The following is an 8,286-nucleotide window of genomic DNA, read 5'->3' as shown; positions in this document are numbered from 1 at the left end:
TTTTTTTTTTTTTTATGTGGGAAAGGGAGCGTGATTTTCTTTTTGTTTTTTTTTTTTTTCCCCTCTCTCATGAAAATGTCACAAGATGAAACACACTTCTTCCGTGGTTGCGCAGCAATTTTTCGTAATTTTTAATAACAACAATAACGAATTAATTTAACAACACGGCTACGCTATCGGTTCACGTTTAAGCACGAAGAGCGTTATCCCAGGTGCAAAATATATTTTCCTCCGTCTCTCATCGTTTTAAAAATTAAACGATCGTGCTCAAAGTCCTCCAAAGAAACGAAACCGAAACGGACATTACACGCTACATTAAAGTATCATTCTAAGTTTCTCGAAAGCCCGAGGATGAAACTTGGTCGACCAAGCCTTTCAGTATCTCGGTCACAGCGAAAGTCAGCGATATTATTTTCGTGCGTCCAGCGCGAAACGTTGTTACGCAAATAGATGGGTTCTCTCGCCTAGCCTCTCTCTTCACCATTTGCATCTCCCAATGTTTACGCCACGCGATCGACGCGGTTGCGACAAACCTTTTTCCACCCCGATTATTATCAAGTTACGGGCGAAAATTAGATAGATAGAAACGTGACTGTATGCGCGCGAACGAAACGTGCGTCTGGAATCTATCGAATCCATCCCTTTTTCCTGTTCTACTCTGTGCACCCTCTTTACGATCATCGCGCGTCTCGCGTTTATATTATTTTATATTATTTTCCCTGGAATTGGAGAACGCAACGAGCGCATGCTCACTTCAAATCGCGCGACAACTCACCGATCATTCTCGTGTTTTTATTTTTATACACGAAGCAAATCTTCGTGGAATATCGTTTAATCTTTCAATTATTCTTTTTTTTTTTTCAAAGAAATGAATATCGTTTCGCCCCTCCCTTTTTTTTTTCTAAGGATATTTGTTCATTATTTCTCTCTAAAGAGTGACGTGATGCTGCTAATCGAAACGAAGCGAATCTTCGCATCGCTAGAATGTCGTACGTGATGCACGAGGATAATAAAAGTCTCTGCAGAATGATCGTACGTGTAATCTTGGCTAAAAGATGAAACACATTTAAGAAAGGACGATCTCAAACAAAACTGAAGTGAATTCGCGCGTGGAGAAGATGTTCGTTAAATCAATCCGTTTCATCATTTATTCTGTAATTAAAATTATTGGATCAAGTTTTAACGATTTAAGGCGAGACAGAGAATTTTACTGTACATCATCTTTTCACTTCAGTCTTGCCTCGGTCTGAAACTACCTGGAATGCCATTGTTGCACGAATGAGATGTTAATTAGTAAAAATGGCGGTGTTCGTTTAGGAAACTAGAATTTGAATGGAATGCCTCACCCATCCCTTTGTTTTGGAGCATCTCGAGCAGCTTCTTGATGCTTTCATCTCTAGCCTGCAGTGTCTGCTTCTGTGTCTCTATTCTCAATTCCAGCTCCTGTAAGTGGAAAGAAAGAGGGAAACGTTGGAATTGCATTTTAGATGGGCGCGATGAGAGCGCAAATTTCAACTCGGTCGGTAAATAATCGAGAAAAATCCAACCTCGTTCGAATGAGAGAATTCGTTCCTCTCATCTCACGATTTTCCAAATCCGATGAAAAATCAAGTCAAGAAAAAAGAAAAAAACCAGGTCGTTCCATCCGTTTAACACGAGACCTTTAACATTTTAAAATATCCACTTCTCGTCTTTAATGGGGAAGAATTAACGCATTGACCGATTTTAAATTTCTACGATCGAGGACTTTTTTTTTCCTTTTTTTTTTTTAAGCACGACGCGGTTCATTAATTTTCGTCCACGATGTTTCTGATTGGAGGATTGTTCCACGTATCGAAATCGAAGGATGAAAAGTTCGAAGCGGGGAAAGTTCGGTTGTTTCATAAAATGCTCGATTTGCGTTACGTCGTTGGAGAAGATAGAGGCGGCGCTTGACGCCCGTATAACGAATTTAGACCGCGTTCCTTTGACGACTCGGAACTCGATTAGTCTCGAAAATTAGACATTGGAGTCTACTTCTACCTTCCTTCCTTCCTTACTCCTGCTTTTCTCGCGAAAACATTTCCGCGTTCCGATTTTTTCTTCGCATTTTTCTTTATTCTTGCTTCTATTCCAACCTCAACGAACTTATTGTTATTCGATTCCAAGAAGTTTAATTCACGCGGTAATTTGAATATATAGAATTATTTTTATTATTATTCGCGAAAAATGGCGAGAATAAAAGATATCGATGAAAGAAACGAAGGAACAATACCAATGGTTTGTTTTTCTCGAGGTTCGAGAAACAATCGAACCTTCGGGCAGGGTGATTATTTCTCTATTTTTTCGGTGAAACCAAAAACCAGCTGCCGGAGGCTGAATGAATTTTTCGCCTATTTCCCAAAGCATGGCGGCCGAAAATAAACGCGGCCGGCTCAATGTTAAACGTTCTAAGTTCAATAAACGAAGGCTTTCCGCGCGGTTTACGCTCGAAATATCCCAACGAATCCACTACGACGAGTTCTCCGCGGGCAAAGATTCTCCTCCTTCCAATTTTACGCGCCTCACTCGAATCGAAAAATTGAATTTGCCAATCGTCTCCATCTCCACCATTTGTCTCCCAATCTTTTCTCCCTCTTTCCTCTTCCAAATCCATCGAAAGAATCGGTGTTTTCGGTGGAGACGACATCCGAAAGATCGGCGGCAGTGGAAACTCGATGGTCTCGACGACGGCGATCGAGAAACGAGAACGATTGGTATCGATACGGCTGGGCACGATATTCGATATTAAAGGCTGTGGAGACATGCAGCCAGAAAGTGGCTGCATAATTTGGCCAGTGGCCAAAGGCGACCAGTTGCTTCCAGTGCGTTGCACGTTTGACCTGTCTGTGCGCGACCATTTCGCCTGGCTGACCACCACGCTAACTCATTTTCCCAGAATTTTCAACGACGACTCGTTGCTGGCGATTCTTCCAACTTCTTGAACGACTCTTTTTCTTTCCAACTTTTCTTCCAATCGAGAATTCGTAATATCTTTAATATCCATCCTTTTCAGAGAACTTTTCAAACGGGAAAATTTTCAATTTACATCTAATTTATCGCTAAAACGATTGCTATAAAATTTCTTATAGAACTTTTTTTTTCGAATCACAATCGTTATCATCCCACTTAGAGCAGGATCAAAAGCGTAATTTTATCGTGGGAGGAGGTGATCGCGAGTGGTCGTAGTTTAATCGGCGTTTCCACAGGAAACGAGCGATTTAACGGTGGACAGGGTTCGTCTAATCTGTGAACGGGTGCGGTTTGAAGGAGGGCACCCAAGCGTCACACGGACAACCGAAATAGACAAGAGGTTTGGGTGTTGTTCGAGGTAAACGACCGATATTGTCTTGCCAACGGTTCTCGATGCTTCCGGAAATCTTGGCAACGGCGGCTATCAGCTTCCCGCAATAACTCCGTTAAGTCTGCCGGCCAGTGGCGCCGAAAGCGATCCAACGGTTTCTCCGAAACCGGCCGCTGGATCAATAAACTCCACGGTGGAACACACACGGGTCTCGTGTTGCGCCCTGGTTAAATTAGATCGCACGGAGATTAACGAGATAATTCCCCGAGCTTTTCGAGAATTTACATTTCGACATCCTGCACGCCTTTAGAAGAATAAAACTTTCCAAAATCGATTCCATCTTATTTATTTCTTCTATTTGATGTTTTCAATAAAAAAGAGGAAAAGATAGCACGATATTATAATATTTTTGAATTTTCATTTTGAAAATTTATTTTTTCGGTACAGACTTTTTGTTAAAGATGACTCGTGCTTCCGCTGGGTACAATGGATGACGATGAACGAACAAAGGCCTTGATCGAAAATAGACTATTCGATTACAATGGTAGCTGGGTTATAGCTTAGGGGTTATTTGCTCAAAGAAGATTTTTTTTTTTCATTCAACGAATTCTCTTCGACCGAGAATTTCGACTCGATATCAGGCATAAAGTTCCATCGTGGACGAGAGGATTTCGAGATACTAAAAGAAAAAAAGGAGAAGAAAAGGTTATTCGGTTTCGCGGGATGTGTATGGTTAATCGAGGGGCGGAAACGGAAGGAACGGGGGAGCGAAAAAGATGGCCGAAGGTTTCGCGATCCGCCTTTGCTCCCGTTCTCGCGCTTTCTATCCCCCATTATTCGCGATCATAATGATCTGTGACGGTGGACGCCATTCTTCCGGCGAATTCCAATCTGTACGAAAGCTGACTACGCTTCCATTCTTCCCCGAAAATTCATTATTTTCCGTGGACAGACTCGTGAATCGATGTTCCCTATTCTATAGTCGAAGAAAAGTTCAGGGTTACGTTTCCCGGATCGTGCAGACGGCCGAGTTAAAAATAGATCTGGTATATTTCATTCTTTTCTTTTTCTTTTTCTTCTTCTTTTTTTTTTTTTTTTTTTTATTACGTCGCGTCGCGATAAGCGAGGCAACTGGAGCGAGAAGGATTGATAACGGTTTCCCCTCTTCGGTGGAATGCAAAAGAATCGAGTTCGAAAGATTCGTGTTACTGCCATTAGTTTATCTTCCTTCTTTTTCCATTCTGGAAAAGGAAAGAGAAAAACTCACCCTAATCGTGTCGCGAAGTATGGCGATCTCTCGCGTCAGATGCTCGTTCTCGTTGTACAAAACTTCCATTTGTTGCTGCATCTCGACGCTCGGCCCCCTCATCCGCATCCTCAGCTCCTCCTCCAGTTGGCGAACCATCATACTTTGTTTCTGCAACAGAGGAAACAAAATGAAAATTTTTAACAATGTGGTGGACACGTGTTGGGTGCCATAAAAATCGTGCCGTTTGATAAAAAAATTGGTTTAATAAGAAGGGTTGGCTCGTTCGCGCTCTTCAAGATTTTCGCAATTGAAACGAAACGTTGGAAAACAAGGAAAGTACTCGTTTCTCCGTCGTTGTTTTCTTATTGTTTTATCGCGATGGTTGGGAAAAGTTGGTCGTTTTCGAGAGACTTGTTGTTTGCTACATATATATATGCACGAGGTTAATTGCACATTCGAGTTACGTGAAACTACTTGGAGCATGAAACTGATAAGCGGATCGATAGAAACTTGTCACGAGGGAAAGCCTCGTTAACCCTTTTGAGAAAAGAGGTTTAATTATTTCTGTTTAAATAAACGCTCGATCTCTCCTCTCTCTCTCTCTCTCTCTCTTCATAAATTAATGCAAAAACAACAAAATGAAGGATCGCAAAACTTTAACGAATGAAATTTTGTTTTTTCTATAATCTTGTTTTTCGTTATCAAAAAACGAAGTCAAGATTGTTAAATTGTCAAAAATCTCGAGTGTTGTCCGATTTCTCCATTTCATAGATAGATATTCACGATGTTGGAAAGATCTGATGATCTGAGAAACGCGATTAACATAAATTCTCTCTCGTTCGTTCTAAAGAATGACGAAATGGAAGTAAAACGGGTGGAAGATCGGGGCCGATTACAAGAATTGAAAGAGGGATCGGTGACTGGTTTTTTTTCAATATTTCTGGCGGAAGTTGGATCCCCATGCATGTACTCTTTGGACCCGCGACTCGAGAAAGCTTTTTCTCGCCTTTCCAATCTTCTTTATACTTTCTTTTTTCCGCCATTTCCCCCTTCCTGCTCCTCTTCCTCTCCCCCTTGGATCTTTAACTGAATCACTTTGACCTCTTTTCACTCGTTCTTCTTCTTCTTCTTTTTTTATTTATTTATGCAACTCCTTTCTCAACGTACGTATGCACATTTCTCTTTAACGGTTTTTTAATTTTAACAATTTTTTCCTCCTCCCCAGCTTAAGATTCTTCTTAAAGCGCTAAAGTAGTATCTTCCTTCATAAGCTTCTTATAAAAAAGTTTTTCCATCCCACTTTCAAGCTTTGGGTTTCAAGATTTTCCTCGATCGGTTTGTTTCCCTTTCCCAACTTTCGATATTTCTATTATCTCCCCCTTTCTGTCTCTCTCTTCGTTATTCTTTATTTCTTATCCCTTCTCTATCCCGTTTTTCGGCGCCTCTCTCTTCTGGATTTCCCACTCAACCCTGCTTCCATGGATATTGTTCCAAGCTCGTTAGACATCGTTAATGACGACAACGCGACGCCATTCGGACAAAGGAGACACGGAAAAAAAAAAAAAAAGAAAAGAAAAAACGCTCTCGCAACCCGGATGATTATAGAGAGGCATGTTTCGACGTTGCACTCTTCATAAGGCGAGCCTATTTTCGTTTCACCCGAATAAAATCTTTTCTTCCATCGAGATTCTTGCATAACTCAACTTTCGACAGAGGAAATGGAAATATGGAAATAAATGCGCCGTTCTAACAAAATTTTTCAATTTCGAAGTCAGAGAACAATTATAAATAAACGTATCATTTCTTTCGACGATCGCTTCAGTCGTAGAATCAACTCGGAATTCGCGAGTGCGATCAAAAAATCGCACGCTCAGCTTTTTTAATTTTCAATTGTTCATTTTTCATCGTACATCGTGGACAAAGTTTGGAGTGTGCCAAAGGGCGCGCGATGACGACCGGAAGCGGTGCAACCGTTCGATACGTGCCACGATCGACCTGATTTTCGCTTACACGAAGGGGGCGAGGGACGCGGAGGAGGAACTCAACTCCCACCAGCCCGTGACGTCAGTCACCCCCATAACGAAATCAGTCCGCCAAGCCATGGCCGAATTCCCCTTTTCACTCCTACTACCCCAGTTACCTGCCCCGGATTTCTCTATCGTCCATCCACCACCCTCCCCCAATTTTCCAATTTACAATATCCCAACTAATAATTTGAATAACCTTTACGATTACCTCGAAACTTCCAATTCGATGAAATTTTAATACCCCTCCCCCTCCAATTAAAAGTAGTAGTTTTATTTTATTTTCTCTTTCTCGAATTTAATTCGGAGAAATTCTCAACGCGCGATGCCTAGTGTCTCCCTAATTGCTGTCGAATGGAGGGAGCATGGAGGAATCCAATTTCGACGGAACTAACGCGCCGAATTTTAACGCGCTTTCTTCGACGAGGGGTGTAACGATCCCTCCTCCCTCCCTTGGTTGTTGAGACAGGGGAAGGGAGGGAAGGAAGGGGGTGTCGACGTGTACACACGACGTGTCGCGTGTTCCGCTTTCGAAACGATTAGCCCTCGATTAACCTCCCCTCGACGGCGGAGGGAACCCGATCCCCCCCCTCCCTCATTTCTCCCTCGATAACAGTTCTCTCGGGGGTGCGATCGGTATCGTCCATCGACACAGTTTACACCGGCCCCGGCTATCGAACGCGAGAAAGGGGGCGAAGGAGGAACGAGGAAGATGAAGCGGGGGTTTAAAGTTTAAACGAAGCCCCTCTTAAGACGAGATCCTATTAACCACCTTGCGTAAATCCTATCTCGCGATGGCGTTTCTTCTTACGCCGCCGTCCAACCCCCGTTGTGAAAACAACCTCTCCTTTCCTTCTACGCAGGGGATGGCGTTTGATAATGGACGCTGACCGTTTTGCCGATTGAAACGAATCGACATTAACATTTCATTTGAATACGGATGAATATAGGGAGAGATAGAGAGAGAGAGAGAGAGAGAATTGATGTTTCTTTTATTGTTTAATGGAACTTTGGTTAATAATGGTGGAGGAAAGAGAAAGAAGAAGTGAATGAAATATGGAGAAAGAGAGAATCGATATTTTTTTTTTTTATTTTTCAAGCGCTTGAGAGAAGAGTCTACTAATGGAAGGGTTAATGATAGGATAAAAAGTGTGTTTATCTGTGTTTGGCAAACAACTCTGACGAGTTGAGAGATGGAAAAAAATAGAAAATAGTTTGGATCTCTGTGATATTCTTGTATACAATTACCAAGTGATATTCTTTTGGGATGTAATTTTCGATAGCCGTTCGAAGCAAGAACTTAAAGGAATCTTTTATTTAGAAATGAATCTTATGAGAAGTTTTTTTAAGAAAAATCGAGAATAGATTTTGAATAAAAATTTTATCGACGTTTGTAGACGCGATTGGATTCGACTATCGGTTTTATCGTTGTAAGCACTAAAGCGAAATGAGAAAGAAATTTCAAAATGGAGACCTATAAACCGTTTACGTTCTTTAATTAAAGTGTTTTTCCTCGATGTTATTTTATCATAAATTTCCTCGTCGTAAAAAAAAAAAAAAAAAAAAAAAAAAAGAAAGAAAGAAACGAAAGGAGAGAAGCTAGAAACGGAAGAGTGTTCCAACAGCACGCGATAACGAGCTTCGCAAGAAAAAAAAGAAAGAAAAAATACGAAATGGATCGCAAAATGTGA

General features: G+C 41.4%; 1 pseudogene; it reads right to left on the bottom strand.

The window, feature by feature from the left end:
- Positions 1-8,286, bottom strand: part of LOC102680880 — a 58,889-nt pseudogene that overhangs the window by 35,357 nt on the left and 15,246 nt on the right.

This window comes from Apis dorsata, unplaced genomic scaffold (assembly GCF_000469605.1).
Source record: "Apis dorsata unplaced genomic scaffold, Apis dorsata 1.3 scaffold_68, whole genome shotgun sequence".
NCBI lineage: Eukaryota > Metazoa > Arthropoda > Insecta > Hymenoptera > Apidae > Apis > Apis dorsata.
Note: the sequence above shows the minus strand (reverse complement) of the source record. Positions and strands in the feature narration are given on the sequence as shown.